We start from the raw sequence: 19503 nt of genomic DNA on the forward strand, positions 1-19503 counted from the left end.
ATTCCATGGTGTTTTTAGTTTGGGATCCCTTTCAGGAGGTAAATGGTGGATTCTTTCGATAACTATTTTGTTCTCTAGATCTAGGACTTCTGGGCAATTTTCCTTGATGATTTCTTGGATGGTATTGTCCTGCCTCTTTTTTTCATCATGACTTTTTTGGAGACCAATAATCCTTAGATTTTCTCTCCTGGATCAATTTTCTAGGTCAGTTGTTTTTCCAATTAGATATTTTATATTTTCTATTATCTTTTCATTCTTTAGATTCTGTTTGACTGATTCTTGATGTCTCATAGATTCATTAGCTGCTATTTGCCTGATTCTGATTTATATCAAATTGTTTTCTTCAGTTAACTTTTGCATCTCCTTTTCCATCTGTCCAATTGTTCCCTTTAAGGAGTTATTTTCTCCAGCTAGGTTTTGTACTTCCTTTTCCATTTGTCCAATTGTCCTTTTAAATTCTTCTGTGATTTCTTTTTTCATATTTTTAAAGTCATTGGTCAGTTTTTCTTTTATTTCTCTAATTTGGCTTTTAAAATTCTTCCTCAGCTCTCCCAAGAAAGCTCTTTGTGGTTCAGATCAGTTCATATTCCCCTCTGAAGTTTCAGATAGAAGTAGCGTCTCAGTGTTGACCTCTTTGGTATTTGTGTTTTGGTCCTTGTCCCCATAGAAAGATTCTATGGTCTTTTCTTTTGTGCTTTGTTTCTTACTCATGATAATCACCCTTTTCCTGGCTTTTAAAAATAGATCTCTGTGTCTGGGGCACAAGGGACTCTGTCCAACAGTTCTTGTGTCTAAAACTTGAGGCTTTGTGTGTTGTGGCCTCTGGTTCTTTTAGGTAGAAGCTAAAATGCTGCAGCTTACCTGGTGCTGAGCTGGCTGGTGTTGGAAAGCAGAGGCCAGGTGAGGTCTTTTTGGATTTCCCTGCAGTTACCCTGGCGCTAGCTTGTTAAGTGTGGGGGAGGGGTAGTCTGGCTACAGGAGGTCTCCTCTGCTGAGTGAATGCATAGGCAAACTCAGTGGTTGGTGATCCTATCTGGGCTAGTGTCTTTCCGATTCCCCTGGGGTGCTGAGGCATGCCTGGGGTCCTGGTGTTGGCAGTTGCTGGCTTCACCCCCCCTGGAGCTCAGGATCTTCTCCTGCTTTACCGAGGTGGGGCTGTCTGAGACAGCTCTGGTCCTGCACTGGTCCCCTTCAGCCACAGCAAGAGGGACCCTCCTTAGCGATCTTTCTAGTCTCAAGGGCTAAGAAACAGTTTACCCCTTCTGCTGCTCCCACTGTTCCAGGGTTTTTCCCAGGGAGATATTCTCTAGATTTGTGAAGGTCAACAAGGGGAGGGAGATAGCAATTACCAATCACTCTGCCATCTTGGCTCCTGGAACTGGGACAATTTAAAAAATAACCAGTCCTATAAATTTAATCAATATAGGAAGAAAACCTTCCTAACAATAAATATTGGCACTTTTTCTGAAAATTATAGTTTCATAGAATGAGTTGGGCCTCTGAAAGGTTAAGTGACTTCCCAGGGTCACACAGTCAGTATGTGTCAGAATGGGACTGGAACTCAAGTCTTCCTAACTCCAAGACCAGTTCCCAATGCACTATACCATGCTGTCTCTCAGTACCCTTCTTTATCAACAAAACAAAAACTAGTTTTAACTTGTATTCATCATCCTGGCAAAGATGGTACAAAATGGAAACAGAATTAGAAAGGTATCTATGCAAAGAGAGCCACTGTTGGTGGAGCTGTGGAGTGGTACAATTAAACTAGAAAACAATTTGGAATTATGTAAGAAAAGCCAGTTGTTAAAGAAAAATCTGACTCTTTAATCCTAATATCAATCTGTTATCAAACATTTATTAAGGACCTACCATATGTCAGATACTGCAGTAAATACATATATAAAAATGATAATTAAACAGTTCCTACCTCAAGGAACTTACATTCTAAAGGAGAAGACAAAATGTACATATATAGGCATATACAAGACATATATAAATGAAACACAAGGCAACTTTGGGGAGACAAAAAAGGCTTCCCATAATAGGTGGTATATGTGGTGATTCTTGATGGAAACCAAAGATTCAAAGAGCTGGAGATGAAGAAGGAGAGCATTCCAAAGAATGGATAAAAAAAGTCAATGTAAAAAACTATCAAGGTTAGAGATGAAATATTACATGTGAGGAACAGCAAGGAGGCTAGTATAGCTAGATCACAGAGAGTATGAAAGGTAATGCAAACAGACTGGAAAGATAACATGGAGCTATATACACCAAAGAGGTCAACGGAGATAAAAAGTCTATAAAAGTACTCTTTGTGGCAACAAAAAACTAAAAACAAAATAGTTATCCATAGATTTGGTAGATGTATCAAGAAACTGTGATGTATGAATATAATGGGATAATAACAATAATAGCTAATATTTATATAGTACCTACTATTTGCCAAGAACTATGCTAAGCATTACATAGTTAATTGTTCACAACAACCCTGAAAGGTAGGGGCTATTATTATCTCCCGTTCTTCAGTTGAGGAAACTGAGGCAAACAGAGATTAAGTGACTTGCTCATCGTCATATAGCTATTAAGTGTCTGAGCAAGGACTGGAATTCAGGTCTTCTTGTCTCCAGGCCCAGGGCTCTGTGTGCTAGGGCACCATCTAGCTACTTATTGTACTATAACAAAAAGTGAGTATGAGGAATTCAACAAAACATAAGACTTGCATGTAGTGACATAATGTAAAGAAAGCAGAAACAACAAACAGAACAACAATGATGTAAACAATAGGGCTAAAAAGCTCTGACCAATTATAATTACTCTTTTCTCAAAAAGGAGATAATGAAACATACTTCTCTCTTAATTGAGAGGGAAGGAACTAGGAATGAAGTAGGGGCTAGCAGACTGGTCACAATATCAGTTGGTTTTGACTAGTTTTTGTCACAAGGGACAACACTGTTGGTTAGAGGGTTAGGAAGAAATGACTGGTACAAAAACAAAAGGCAACAATAATATTTTTTAAAAAGGAAAAAATTGTTCACTTTTTTCTTAACACAGATATTATAAAATGATTCTTGGTCTTATTTATATATCAGTTCCCTATATGATTTAGATGTTAGACTTTTACCAGTGATACTTGATGCAATGATGTTTTCCTAACCATATCTTCTATTCTTATTGTAGCCATACTGATTTTGTTCATGTAAAAGCTTTTAAATTCTATGTAAGTGATGATTTACATATAGTGATATCATAAGCAAATCAGAAGAGCATGAAATAGTTTATCTATTAGATCTATGGATAAAAAAAGAATTGAAGATCAACCAAAATATAGGGAGAATTACAAAATGTAAAATGGATAATTTTGATTATATAAAATTAAAAAGGTTTTGCACAAAAAAACCTAACACAACCAAAATTATAAAGAAAGCAGAAAACTGGGAAAAAAATTTTTACAGGAAGCATCTCTGATAAAGGACTCATTTTTCAAATATATATAGAACTGAGTCATATTCATAAGAATGTAAGTCATTGGGAGGCGGAGCCAAGATGGCGGAGTAGAAAGACGCACATACACATAGCTCTGAACCCACAACCCATAGAATGGCTACAGGGAAGTAACTCACGGCGAATTCCGCACCCAGAGGCCACAGAACATTGGAGCGAGGGAGATTTCTGTTCCAGAGAGACCTGCAAACCTCTCGCGGGGGGGTCCTTCGCGCTGCGGACTGGGCACCGGGACTGGGAGCTGAGTGCAGCCCTGCCGCGACCGCGACACCGAGAGGAAAAGATCCGAGCAGGCTTCACAGACAGGATCTCCAGCGGCCACGCGGGTCCCTCCACCCACAGAGGGATCTGCAAACCTCTCGCAAAAGGTCCGTCGCGCTGCAGACACAAAGCCCAGCCCGGACCTGCTGCGGCCACGGCTGCGGCACCGAGAGAAACAGATCCGAGCAGGCTTCAGGGACTGGATCTCCAGCGGCCGCACAAGTCCCTCCACCCACAGGTGACAGGGGTGGGTGAGAGAGTCTCTTTGGCGGGTCGAGAGGGGAGTGGGGTGCCCCCATAATTCAGGCCCCCCCCCGGGAGGTAGAAGCTGAGAGGCGGCTGCAGACAGGGGCTCCCCAAGCGGGCGGGAGCTTGAATCCATTGCGGAAGGTCTGCGCATAAACCCCCTGAGGGAACTGAGCTTGAGAGGTGGCCCTGCCCCGATCTCAGCACCGGAACATAATCTCATACTGAATAGCAGCCCTGCCCCCGCCAAAAGCCCTGAGGCTGGAAGCAGCATTTGAATCTCAGACCACAAACACGGGCTGGGAGGATCAGGAGGTGAGGTGGGTGTGAGGAAAATATTCAGAGGTCAAGTCACTGGCTGGGAAAATGCCCAGAAAAGGGAAAAGAAATAAGACTATAGAAGGCTACTTTCTTGGCGAACAGGCATTTCCTCCCTTCCTTTCTGATGAGGAAGAACAATGCTTACCATCAGGCAAAGACACAGAAATCAAGGCTTCTGTGTCCCAGCCCACCCAATGGGCTCAGGCCATGGAAGAGCTCAAAAAGAATTTTGAAAATCAAGTTAGAGAGGTGGAGGAAAAGCTGGGAAGAGAAATGAGAGACATGAAGTCAAAGCATGAACAGCAGATCAGCTCCCTGCTAAGGGAGACCCAAAAAAATGTTGAAGAAATTAACACCTTAAAAACTAGCCTAACTCAATTGGCAAAAGAGGTTCAAAAAGCCAATGAGGAGAAGAATGCTTTCAAAAGCAGAATTAGCCAAATGGAAAAGGAGATTCAAAAGCTCACTGAAGAAAATAGTTCTTTCAAAATTAGAATGGCACAGATGGAGGCTAATGACTTTATGCAAAACCAAGAAATCACAGAACAAAGAGAGAAGAATGGAAAAATGGAAGATAATGTGAAATATCTCATTGGAAAAACAACAGACCTGGAAAATAGATCCAGGAGAGACAATTTAAAAATTATGGGACTACCTGAAAGCCATGATCAAAAGAAGAGCCTAGACATCATCTTTCATGAAATTATCAAGGAAAACTGCCCTGAGATTCTAGAACCAGAGGGCAAAATAAATATTCAAGGAATCCACAGAACACCGCCTGAAAGAGATCCAAAAAGAGAAACTCCTAGGAACATTGTGGCCAAATTCCAGAGTTCCCAGGTCAAGGAGAAAATACTGCAGGCAGCTAGAAAGAAACAATTCAAGTATTGTGGAAATACAATCAGGATAACACAAGATCTAGCAGCCTCTACATTAAGGGATCGAAGGGCATGGAACAGTATATTCCAGAAGTCAAAGGAACTAGGACTAAAACCAAGAATCACCTACCCAGCAAAACTGACTATAATACTTCAGGGGAAAAAATGGTCTTTCAATGAAATAGAGGATTTTCAAGTATTCTTGATGAAAAGACCAGAGCTGAAAAGAAAATTTGACTTTCAAACACAAGAATGAAGAGAACCATGAAAAGGTGAACAGCAAAGTGAAGTCATAAGGGACTTACTAAAGCTGAACTGTTTACATTCCTACATGGAAAGACAATATTTGTAACTCTTGAAACATTTCAGTATCTGGGTACTGGGTGGGATTACACATGCACACACGCTCACATACATAGAGACAGAGTGCACAGAGTGAATTGAATAGGTTGGGATCATATCTTTAAAACAAAATGAAATCAAGCAGTGAGAGAGAAAAATATTGGGAAGAGAAAGGGAGAAACTGAATGGGGCAAATTATCTCTCATAAAAGAGGCAATCAAAAGACTCATTAGTGGAGGGATAAAGAGGGGAGGTGAGAGAAAAACATGAAGTCTACTCTCATCACATTCCACTAAAGAAAAGAATAAAGTGCACACTCATTTTGGTAGGAAAACCTATCTCACAATACAGGAAAGTGGGGGATAAGGGGACAAGCAGGGAGGGGGGGATGATAGAAGGCAGGGCATGAGGAGGAGAGTGCAATTTGAGGTCGACACTCATGGGGAGGGTTAGGATCAAAAGAGAATAGAAGTAATGGGGGACAGGATAGGATGGAGGGAAATATAGTTAGTCCTATACAACACAACTATTATGGAAGTCATTTGCAAAACTACACAGATATGGCCTATATTGAATTGCTTGCCTTCCAAAGGGAAGGGGTGGGGAGGGAGGGAGGAAGAGAAGTTGGAACTCAAAGTGTTAGGATCAACTGTCGAGTAATGTTCTTGCCACTAGGAAATAAGAAAAACAGGTAAAGGGGTATAGAAAGCTATCTGCCCCTACAGGACAAAAGAGAAGATGGAGACAAGGGCAGAGAGGGATGATAGAAGAGAGAGCAGATTGGTCATAGGGGCAATTAGAATGCTTGGTGTTTGGGGGGGGAGGGGATAAAAGGGGAGAAAATTTGTAACCCAAAATTTTGTGAAAATGAATGTTAAAAGTTAAATAAATAAATTTAATAAAAAAAAAAAAAATAAAAAAAAAAAAAAAAAAAAAGAATGTAAGTCATTGATAAATGGTCAAAGGTCAAATGGTCAAAGGACATGAACAGGCAGTTTTCAGACAAAGAAATCAAAGCAGTCTATAGTAATGCAAAAATGCTCTAAATCACTACTGATTAGAGAAATGCAAATTAAAACAACTCTGAGGTAATCCCTCACACTATCAGATTGGTTAATATGTCAAAAAAGGAATATGATAAATGCTGGAGAGGATGCAGGAAAACTGGGATATTAATGCATTGTTGGTAGAATTGTGAACTGATCCAATTATTCTGGAGAGCTTAGAATTATGCCTATAGGGCTACAAAACCATGCATATGCTTTGATCTAGCAATATCACTGCTAGGTCTGTATCCCAAAAAATGATTATTTAAAAAAGGGAAAAGAATCTACTTGTACAAAAAATATTTATAGTAGTTCTTTTTGTGGTAGCTAAGAATTGAAAACTGAGGAAAGCCTCATCAACTGGGAAATGGTTGAACAAGTTGTGGTATATGATAATAATGGAATATTACTGTGTTACAAGAAATGATGAGTAGCATGCTTTCAGAAAAAACAGAAAGCCTTACATGAACTCATACAAAGTGAAGTGAGCAGAACCACGAGAACATTATACACATTAACAACAATATTATATGATGAAGAATTGTGAATGACTTAGCTATGCTCAGCAATACAATGATCCAAGACAATCAGAAAGGATTCATGATGAAAAATGCTGTCTGCCTCCTGAAAAAAAACTTTTGTTTGAATAGAGACTAAAGCATATTATTTTCACTTTCTTTTTTTGTTCAAGTTTTCTTGCACAAATGACTAATATGGAGATGTTTTACACGACTACACATGCATAATCTGTATCATATTGTTTACCATCTCAGGGAGGGAGGGATAGAATTTGGAACTTAAAACTTAAAAAAGAACAAATGTTAAAAATTATATTTACATATAATTAGGGAAAACTTTATTTTAAACAAATAAATTCTACATGTCAAAATCTATTTTGTCTTTTATGATAATTACCTTGATCTTCCTTATGTTATAAACTCTCTTCTTAAACACAGTTATGAAAGTTACCTTCTCTTCTCCAAGTGTTTTTTTATGATATGACTTTTTAAGTTTATATAAACATGTCTACTATTTATTTGGCACATACTGTTTCACATGGTGTAGTATGATTATCTAAGTCTATTTCCCACCAAACTACTTTCTAGTCTTTCCTGTATTTCCTGTCAAATAGGGAATTTTCCCTTCAGCAGTCTGTTTTCTTGTGTTTAAGAACACTGAGCTACTTGGTTCATTTGCTCCTCAATCTTACTTGTCTAATTTATTCCACTGATGAACTGTTGTATTTTTTTAAACCAGTACCAGTACCAAACAGTTTTGATGGTTATACTTTATAATTTAATCTGAAATATGGTCATGCTTAGCTCCTCTTATTTGTACTTTAAAAATTATTTCACCTGAAATTCTTGAAATTTTATTCCTCCCTTTTCTTGGTTCTTGGCTTCCAAGATGACCAAGAAGAGAAGGAACAATGGGGCCAAGAAGGGCCCCGACCACGTACAGCCCATCCTGGCCACATGCAGCCCAGCCCCTGCACCAACCACATCCGCTGAGCACCCAAGGACAAGGCATCAAGAAGTTCATCATCTGCAACATCGTGGAAGCCAGGGCAGTCAGGGACACCTCCGATGCCAGCATCTTCGAATCCAATGTGCTGCCCAAACTGTATGTGAAATTACATCACTGTGTGAGCTGCGCGATCCACAGCAAAGTAATGAGGAATCGCTCCTGGGAGGCACGAAAGGACTGGACACCCCTACCCGGATTCAGACCTGCAGGTGCTGCCCCCAGATCTCCTCCAAAGCCCATGTAAAGAGCTATCTGCCCATCAACATTCCTGAACCAATCAGAGGAAAATAAAATGGTTGGTCTGTCAAAAAAAAAAAAGTATTCCTCCAAATTAATTTTATTAGTATTTTGTCTACTATAAAACAACCTTGTGGCATTTTGGGTCATATGAAATTTTGAGTCTTCTGAGGTCATGGTGTTGCTTGGTTTGCAAAGTCAATGTGTTGATCAGTTTTGCAGAACTTCTTTTCTTTCTTTTTAAATCTTTATTACAAGAAAAGCTTTGCTCACTGGAAAGGGGAGGGAAAAGGAGATATGGGGAAAAACAAAAAGAAATTGAAAAAAATTATTGATAAAAAAGCTGGCAAATTTATTCTATTTCATATTTGTTTGCTGTCTTTTATTTCTATAAATACTCTCAGAATTATTTGGGTTAGTTTTCAAGCCAAGATTTTAGCAGGTTCACTGGTTTGTTTGTTTGGTTGGTTTTTTTTTTGATGTTTAATAAGGTGATACTGCTTTCTAGTCACCTCTACTAATCTTCCTCCAAGTTCTACAAATAAGTTTGTACTATAAATCATTGTTGCCCTTGGCTACCACTGGCAATGAGATTAAATATTTATTGGCTGATGTGTTTTCATGCCTCTTTTGTTCTCTTTTTCTGGTGGCACTTGTTTTCTATCAGTTTAATTTCTCTTTCTGGATGCTTGCAATATTTTCTTCTTGACCTGAGAACTTGAATTTGGTTATTACAGTCCTGGGAATTTGCATTTTGGGATCTCTTTTGGGAGGTGATTGGTGGATTCTTTCCATTTCTATCTTACCTCCTGGTTCTAGGATATCAAGGCAGTTTTTCTTGATGATTTCTTGAAATATGATTTCTGGACTTTTTTTGATCAGGACTTTCAGGTAGTCCAATCCCAGGTCAGCTGTTTTTCTAATGAGATTCATATTTTCTTCTATTTTTTTGCATTCCTTTAACTTTGTTTTGCTATTTCTTGATGTCTCATGGAATTATTGGCTTCCACTTGCCCAATTCTAATTTTTAAGGAATTATTTTCTTCAGTGAGTTTTTGTACCTCTTTTTCCATTTGGCTAATTCTACTTTTTAAGTAGAATTGAACCTTCTTTTCCATTTGGCCAATTCTGCTTTTTAAGGAGTTTTTCTCTTCAGTGGATTTTTGTGCTTCTTTTACAATTTGGTCAATTCTATTTTTTAAAGGTGTTATTTTCTTCAGTATTTCTTGTCCCTCTTTTACCAAGCTACTCTCTTTTCATAATTTTCTTGCATCACTCTCATTTCTTTCCCCAATCTTTTTCCTCTACCTCTCATCAGATTTTTCAAAGCCCTTTTAAGGCTTGTATCCAATTAACAACTTTTCTTTGAGGCTTTCCTTCTGTTTTGACATCTTTGTCTCTGAGTTTGTTTCTTGCTTTTCCCTGTCACTATAGTAAATTTTTTATGGTTAGGTTCTTTTTTTTTTGTTTCCTTATTTTCTCAGCCTATTGTTTGACTTTAAACTTTATGTTACAGGTGAGCTCTGCTCCTGAGGTGGAGGATCACTGTCCCAAGCTTCTGGGTTTATTTTTTTGGGGGTGCTGATATTTTCAATGCTAGTTCTGGAGGTCTGTAAGTTTTTAGTTTTTCCAAGGAGGTATGATCTAAGGAGAGGTGCGATCACTGCTTTCCTGGGCTGTGCTTTGGTCTTTACCCAGGAAGGAACTTTGTTCCCTTGTAGCTGCAAGTGCTAATACTCCTCTTGGTCCTGGAAGTGTGACCAATCACCTCTTCACTTGTGGCCTGTAACTATGCATAGGCAATGCAACAAGGTCTTGAACCTAGTGCCAGCATAGGGTCCCTTATATTCTCTTTTTGACCAGTTGTCCAACCCCCATTACCATCTATCAGCTGCTGCCACTGTTGCAGCTGCCTCCAAGGCCTGCTTCTGACATTGCCCTAGCATAGCTTGTACTGTGCTCTGGGTCCAACCATCACCTTGGTGTGACCAAGGTTGTTGTCTTGGGCTGGAAAATTGTTTCAACTGGCCTTTTATTGGCTTTGCTGTTTCAGAATTTTATTTGATTTGAGGAGCTATTTTAAAGTTGTTCCTAGTTTTCAAAGTTAATTGTTACTCTGGATAACTTTGGTTGGAGCTGTTTTACTTGAATTCATTCATGTCATCTCAATTTAATCCTTTCTTCTAATTTGGTATTGATTTTGAGCCTTTATTTTAAAGAGGAAGTGGCTATGCTGCACATAGATTATTAAGTGATTACTATGATATTAACCAGTCACATCCTGTCTTAAGATACAGTCAAGTTCATTTTTTTAAAAAAATGTTATTTGGTGATCACCACATCCAGGACCTTTCATCATTCTTCTTCTGTACATATTTGGTCCCTTCCAGCTGCTCTTCTCAAACCCATTTTTTAAAATGCCACTCCTATTTCCTTGGATACTTCACAACAGGTATTGCTGGATTAGAATCCAAATGTGGTAGCTCATAAAAGGCTGGCAAATCTATTTCATTTCATATCTATCTGTTTTCCCCTAGTTTCTTCCATAGATGGTTACTACTGTGACCATAATCTGATATCTCCTTGAAGAAAATATTTAAGACATATAGAGATAAGGTGTCTGAGTATAAGTAATGGCATTTTTCATTTTCTTTTTCCAAACCACATTTTCCTCTTCTTTTAAAACAACTTAGCATTAATGTACTTATTAATATTTATTTCTATAATCCAATTATTTATAATCTAAGTTACATTTTTTCTAAGTTTTAATTTTCCTGTACAGCAAAGAAGAGACATAATGGCTCCCGTACAGCCCCACCTCTGATTTCACCAAAATGTGGGCTCCCAAAGTCCTGAGAGCCTTATTCACTTTCTTCTACCATATTGAAGATACCAGTAGAGCACTCAGGCTTTCCATTTGACTCCCCACATAAACTTTCATCATCTTTTTTGCTCACATGCTTCCATAATGATAACCTTTATTTTACTTTGCTTTTTTTTAAAAAAAGTTTGCTGCTTTATCCCTTTTTAAAAAATATCACTCTTACCTCCCAATGACTCACCTCATCCCCCAAGAGAAAGATACCTTTTAACAAACAAGTACTTTAAAAGTGCCTAAAAAGTACTTTAGTCAGTAAACATGAGTTACCTGCCAGGCAGAAGGAAAGTCAACTCCAATTTAAAAATATAAGCGTGTTTGAAGAATTATCACTTTAGAAAGCAGAAAGAAGCAGTAAAATCAGCTAAAAGAAAGCCTAATGACAGACTCAACTAAGTAAAGTTATGCTGACGGAATTTAAACAACAGAGAAAAAATGGAAAAAAATCTTCAAAGATGTTTACAATAGACTTTTTAAACCATTAATATGGATTATAAAGCCACCACACAAAATGCTTATCAAGATGACCAAAATTATACTAAAAAGAACGAAGACAAAAAAAGCAGTATATAAAAAAGATATCTATTGCTGGAGGTGACACAATTGTGAAATTATTTAAACATCAATTCAAAGAGTATTTGAAGGAGAGAGGATTTTAAAAGTATGCACAAAATATTTCATTAATATTGGAAAAAATGGTGAACAATAGGATATTAATAATTATCAACCAAAACCTCTATACGTACATGCACATACATATATGAACACGTGTGTACACATATATACATATGGGTACATATATACACATATTTACAATTTTTATGAGAATCATCTACACACATGTTAAGGGAATCCTTGATATTAGTAAGAAAAGGGCAGGAAAACTTGAGTTAAAATCCTACTTCAGACACTTATTAGCTTCATGACCTGGGTTTTACATCTTAAAATGCTACATAAGTGCTATTATTAGGTGATTCAGAGGGGAGAACTAAGATGAACAGATTTGGGGAGCTTTCTACCATTAAGGGACAGGGTTTAGGATCATACTAATTTCTTCTGTGCCAAAGAACATAATAGAGAAGGATGGTTATATTTTATAGCCCTTTGAGAACTTCTAGGTTAAGTTGTAAGAACATCAATATGTTAGGAAGTATGGTTCTATGTGGGGATGAGCCTAGTTACTATGACAGAAACTGCCATAATCAGCTCTCTTTCTGAATCTGCTAGGGACCTCAAGCCACGACATAACCTATCTAGCTACTTTGCTTCCCTGCCTTCCTTTGGCCTTAGAAATTTTGGGAGACTCCTTCACTTTCCCCTTCTCTATGAGTCAGAAGACTATGTGGGGAATGTCTCATCATCAATAAGCAAGTGAGAACATGGGGAGAAAAGAAAGATGAGGAAATAGAATGGATGGTTCACTTTCACTTTAATTTCATATGTATTAAAACTGAAGTGATGTTTACAGACACTGAATCTATTGGGTACAAAAAGGAAAGAAACTCAGAGTGGATTATTACAAAGCATGTGGGCAGAGCCAAGATAACTGTAACAATTATTCTATATCTTAATATTAATCAGTCCTAGACTGTAAATTTAAGAAACAGTAATCTGTGCAAGGGGGAAAAGCTTCTTTCACAGAAACATGAATGACCAAAGCTGTCAGCTGCTATTAAGAGGAACAGCTCAGGTTTTGAGTACCCTCTAGTGGCCAGAGGACCAATTAGCAGATTGGTAAAAGGTTAAGAGTTGCACTCAGCAAATACATGGACAGAACAATTCAAGTAGGGATAAGCTAGTGGCTTACTCAAATATTGTCCTCTGAGTTACTCCAAACTCCTATGTGATAGCTATTTCCCTGTGTGTATGTATGTATGTGTATATGTGTGTGTGTGTGTGTGTGTGTGTATTTCTATACATCAGAAAGAGCACGAACCAAAGCAAATTAAAGACAAATATCATATATTTTTAAACACAAAATAATTTGTTTTGGTGGTGAGCATGCTAACTAAGGTATCAGGAAAAGCCTCTAAATAAGCAGTGTCTCAGGAAATCATTCCTTTTACCTGGAATGTACTGTTTCCTGAAATGTATTGCCGAGAGGCACCTAGTTGGCCACTTTGGACAGAACACTGGGCCTGGGGTCAGAAAACTCCAGTGCAAATCCAGATATTTATTAACTATGATCTGGGGCAAATCTCTTAACCTTTTAATTTCCTCAAAAATAAAATGGGGATAATAGCATTTACCTCCCAAGGTTGTGAGGATCAAAAGAGATAATATTGTTGTTAAAGTGCTTTGCATATGACCTGACACACAGCAGGTGTTTAATGAACACGTCTCCCTCCATCCTTCCTCATGAGGCCTCATAGAATCTCTCTCCTTCAAGATACAGTAAAAGCTCAAGTACAACTTCCTATGCCAGAGGTTCTTAACCATTTTTCTTTTGTTATTATGAACCCTTTTGGCAGTCCAATGAAGCCAATAACCTCTCCTCAGAAGAACATTTGTTGCCTGCATTAACCCTTATGTTTGTTAAAGTTTATATTAATTTTTTTTCCCCATCCAAATTTCTCCACAAACTCCTAAGGGTTCTGTGGATCCCTGGATAAGAATTCCTGCTCTATACAAAACTCTTCAAGATTCAACTGCTAATGCATTCCCTCCCTATCTTGTACTGATTTTTGTTCAGTGTGTATGTGCATAAGTGTGTGTGAACACACATAGAGTTTTTCCTGATAAAATGTAAGTTCTCTGAAATGAGAGATGTCTTTATTCTTTGAAAATGCTTACTGACTTCTTGTTCACTTTCAAACTTTGATAACATATGCAGAATACACATTTATAAGTGACTATCCAATCAGCAAATATACTAAAACGATGATTTTTGGGGGGCTTGATCTATGATTTTATTCGTAGGGAGAACTTCTGTTATATAAACACCCTTCACTGAAGAGACTCCTTTATAATTTATAATCTTTGAAATTGGCCTGGGGCTCTAAGAGGCTAAGTAATTTGTTTCTAGTCACACGGCTAATTTGTGTCAGAGGCAGGATTTGCATCTAAGTTTTGGGTACTTTGAGGCTACCTCTCAAAGAGCTACATAAATATGTGTAATTACTATTATTATTTCATCTGTTCTATTCCCAGTGGTTTCTTGGGAGTTGTTCTCCTATGAATCTATATGTGCCCCTTAGACTCTACCACTGTCTGGATTCTGTGTTGTCTCAGGAAAAAAAATCTTCACTATGTATTATACCCCCTTACCATTTCAGAATAGAGACAGGAAAAAAAAGTTTCAAAGTTTTCTGCTCTAAAAAAATTCTATTTGCTCTAAATCATATTTTACAACATCTTTTTCACTGTCTTCCCATATGCATACCTTTTACCTTAATTATGGGTAGCAAAGTGTTAGTTTGCCTTGATTTGGTGGATCCTGTCAAGTTCTTCATAGAATTTCTTTACTTTTTCACCCCTTGCAATAGAGGTGGTCAGTTTATTTAAGTTAGTCATCACCATGAGAATTTTAAGGCAAGATTAACAATATTACCATTAAATCATGTTTCTTCTTGCTTCTTTTGGATACACAATGAAACTAACTTCTTTATCTAACCCTCTATGAAGAACCTGTGAGATGTCCTTTCATGTTCTCATTTTTAAAAGTTGTACTGATGCTTTTTAAAAATGATAGTTTGAATGTTTCTAGATATTAACACCCCCTGGGCTCTCACACCTTAACACCTGACAAAGAGGACCATTTAAACTAGTCAACTGAATTCATTTATTTAGCTTTATCTTCTTTATGCCTTTTTTAAACTTCATTTTAAGCATTCTGATCATTAAGATGTGATTTGCTTTCTCTAGTAGTATAGTGATCCATCAGCTGGTAGACAAAGATGAATCAATCAATCAATAAGTACTTCTTAAACACTTACTTATGTACCCTACCCACTGCTAGACACTGTATATAAAAATAAAAAGAATAAAATACAAAGATCTCACAAAAAAGCAACAGTGTTGCTGAATATTCGTAGATGGTATGAATACTGCCAGGTTCTGATGAGTGAGAATGAATCCTGTGAAGGAATGAATACTACATTGTTCAAATTTGCACTTTCAAAGTTATAATTATGTATAAAACATAGTAATTAGTTCTAGCCCAATAGAAATTGGCAATCAAAATAAAAAATGTTTTAAATCTTTATTAATGTAATATAACAGCAAAGGATAAGAAAAATTTATTTCTGATTCCAATTTATTATAAAGTAATAGAGTATTTATAAAAAGGAAAAATTTTTTTAAAATGATAGAATATCATACATAGAGGTAAGTTTACACTGATATGTGACATAAACATCCTTCTTGTCATATGAAATACTTTTTTGCAGGATAGACTAAATTGTCCTTTCTTTAAATCTTTATATATATATATATACACTGGTAGGTGAAGAGGACTCTATCCACATCTTGGCAAATTTGCATGCTTACATTCTTACACAGTGAATGAAGTATGTAACTAGATGACCTGGGCCATTATCTAAAATCATGAAACTCAAAAAGTGACCTTGTTGCAATATTTTCAACAGGTAGGTTAAAATAACGTGAAAAAATCAGTCTTCAAAAACAGTTTTAGTCACCCATGCTTTCTTATTTGACTGTCAAAAGAACTATAAATGCTTTCAGAGTGCAAGGACTCACAAGTAAAATCAGAGCTAAGTAAGTGGAAAAACATCAGTTTCTCGTGGGTAGGCTGAGCTAATATAATAAAAATAATAATTCTACCTAAATTAATTTAGTTATTCAGTGCCATACCAATCAAACTACCAGATAATTATTTTCTAGAGCTACAAAAAATAATTATAGAATAATTCATCTGGAAGAACAAAAGGTCCAGAATATCAAGGAACTAATAAAAAGAAATGCTTAGGGAAGGTGGCCTAGCCCTACCAGATCTCAAATTATATTATAAAGCAATCATCAAAACCACTTGGTACTGGCTAAGAAATAGAGGGGTATAGGTTAGGTGGAATAGGTTAGGTACTCAAGACACAATAGTCAATGAATATAGCAATCTACTCTTTGATAAACCCAAAGACCCCAGCTTCTGGGATAAGAACTCACTGTTTGACAAAAACTGCTGGGAAAACTGGTTTAACGGTGTGGTGGAAACTGGGCATAGAGCAATGCCTGAGACTGTACACAAGAATAAAGTCCAAATGGATACATGATCTAGGTATAAAGATTGATACTATAAACAAATTAGGGGAGCAAGGAATAGTGTATTGGTCAGATTTATGGAGAATGGAGAAATTTTTGACCAAACAAGAGATAGAGAACATTATGAAGTGCAAAATGGATAATTTTGATTACATTAAATTGAAAGGTTTTTGCACAGAGTGCAAGGACTTGGAGAATGCTAGACAAGCATTGGTTTTTAACTTTAAATCCTCTTAGTATAACCTTCCAATAAATTAAACATTTTAAATAAAAATTAAAACATTAAAAATCCATAGATTATTATATACCCAGCTTCTCCAGTTTTTCAAATCTTCAGGATATTTAGTTGCTGCATCCTCATTTATACTAGCTATTTCTCTGGTAGTTTTAAGATTATGCAATTAAACTCAGTTTTTAAAGTGAACTAATCAAAAGTTGGCAATAAAAGTTTCTTCACTATGCATATTCTTTCCATTTACTTTCACTGCTTTAAACAAATTGGAAGCTTTTTTCTGAATGTCTACTAAGAGAAATGTGTTTTTGAAGGTGATCTTCAATCCATGCAACTAACTGATGCTCCATTTCTATCACTGTAACATGTTTATTCCCCATAGTTATTTGCAAACCACAAAAAGCTGATGCAACCTTCTTTTATTTTGCTGGTTTATAATGTTCTGTACTGTAGATTCAGGCATTTTGACATTTCATTCTATTTTAGAGTTAATTTTGATTACATTCATGACATTCAATTACATCAAATTTTTGTTCTGATGTAACATGCCTCTTCTTTCTTGAACTAGTAATGTTTCCATTTGAAATATTCTTCCTTTTGTCCATTTTGTTAAAGGCTCTTAAAAAAACCAGGCCCCCCTACCTTTCCAATCTTCTTACACCTTACTCCCCAACATGTACTCTTCAATCCAGTGACACTGGTCTCCTGACTATTCCATGAATAAGATACTCCATCTCTCAGCTCCAAGGCATTTTCTCTGGCTTTTCCTATTCCTTCTGCACTTTCCCTTCTCTGCTATGCTTACTGACATCCCTGACTTCCCTCAAGTTCCATCTAACATCCCATCTTCTACAGGAAGGTTTCTCCAATCCCTCTTCATTCCAGTGCCTTCCCTCCTTTAATGATTTCCCTTCTGTCTTGTACATAGCTTGTTTGTACATTTTTGTATGTCTCCCCCATTGTATTGTGGACTCCTTGAAGAGAGGGGCTGTCTTTTGCCAATTTTTTTTTGCATCCCTGGCACTTAGTACAGTGTCTGGCACATAGTAGGTGCTAAACAGAAAAAAAAAATCAACACAACTGTTGGTAGTGTGCAGTAGTACATTACATCTGCATAGGTGTCACATTGACACCTTTTGTTTTTATATTCCCTTGATTTCTAAATACAGGAAAATGAAATTTAATAGAAATTAACGTAAAGCCTCTCCCTACCCCACCCCTGGGCTTAAAAAAATCAATTCCATAAGTAAAAAGTGGGAGAGGCAAGTTAGGCGAAGTTTATGTCAAAAAGATCTCAGGGTTTTGGTGGGCTATAAGGTCAGTGAGATCTCAACAGTGACACCCAGAAATTAAAGAAACAAATGTACTGAGAATCAAGCTGTCCAGATGAAGGTACATTATATTCCCATTGTACTGTACCCTAGTCAGAATGTACCTAAATTGTGCTCAGCGTTGGGTGCCACATTTAAAGGACATGCTGGAGAGGGACCAGGAACTTGAGATCATTACACAAGGGTCAGTTGCTTAGCTTAGAGAAGACATAGGATAGACATGATAGATGTCTTTAAATATTGAAGGGCTGGCATGTGAAAAAGGAATATGTTTCATTTGGTCCTAAAGGGCAGAAATAACAATGAGTAGAAACTGAAATGAAGCATAGTAGGATTGGTGTAAGTACAAACTTCCTAATAATGAGAGCTGTCCAATAGTGGAATGGGTACCCTCTGGGGTAATGGGTTCCCTCTTTTTAGAAGTCTTCAAGAAAAGTCTGGATGACCATTTATAGTGATATTGTGGTAGAGGCTGAACTATATGGCCTCTGAGGTTCCTTCTCTTTTTCTTTTTTATTAATTAATTTTTAGTTTTCCACATTCATTTCCACAAGATAGAGTTCCAAATTTTCTCCCCCCACCACAAGATGGCATGCATGTTGGCTACCCATTTCCCCAGTCTGCCCTCCCTTTCATCACCCCTGCCCTTATCCCCTTCCCCCTTATTTTCTTGTAGGACAAGACAGATTTCAATACCCCATTGCCTATATATCTTATTTCCCAGTTGCATGTAAATACAATTTTTTAACATTTGTTTTTGAAACTTTTGAGTTCCAAATTCTTGCCCTTCTTCCCTCCCCTCCCACCCTCATTGAGAAGGCAAACAATTCAATATAGGTTATACATCTATAGTAAAGCAAAACACTTCCATAAGTCATGTTGTCATATTTTCCTCTATCCTATCCTGCCTCCCATTTATTTCATTTTCTCTTTTGACCCTGTCCCTTTTCAAAAGTGTTTGCATCTTACCACCCCCTTCACCAATCTGCCCTCTGGTCTATCATCCCCTTCCCCTCACATTCCTGCAGGATAAGATACCCAATTGAGTGTGTATGCTATTTTTTCCTTGAGCCAAATCTGATGAGAGTAAGGTTCACTGATTCCCTCTCATCTCCCTCCTCTTCCCTTCCATTGTGATACCTTTTTCTTGCCTTTTCTATGCCATTCTATCTCTCCCTTTCTCTTTCTCCCAATATATTCCTCTCTCACTCTTTAATTTTATTTTTTAAATATTATTCCTTCATGTTCAACTCATCCTGTGTCATCTATCCATCTTCTCCAACTACCCTGGGCTGGAGATTTGCTTCACTCTGTCATTCTGTGTTCTGCAGCTCCAGAATTTGTACAGTAATTTTTAATTTAGAGTAATTTTTTTTACAGGTATCTGGGGGAGAACTCAAGCAACTCCTTGTTTTTACTCTGCCATCTTGGCTCCACCTCCCAACTCTTTTTCTTGACAGTACACCAGTTCTTTACTCTTCTGTCA

At 37.3% G+C, this 19503-nt stretch overlaps 1 pseudogene; it reads left to right on the forward strand.

Annotated features, from left to right (window-relative positions):
• Window positions 1–8002: 8002 nt before the first annotated feature.
• On the forward strand, window positions 8003–8415 carry LOC140508624 (small ribosomal subunit protein eS26 pseudogene; annotated as a pseudogene).
• Window positions 8416–19503: the final 11088 nt, after the last annotated feature.

Source organism: Notamacropus eugenii, chromosome 5 (assembly GCF_028372415.1).
Source record: "Notamacropus eugenii isolate mMacEug1 chromosome 5, mMacEug1.pri_v2, whole genome shotgun sequence".
NCBI classification, from domain to species: domain Eukaryota; kingdom Metazoa; phylum Chordata; class Mammalia; order Diprotodontia; family Macropodidae; genus Notamacropus; species Notamacropus eugenii.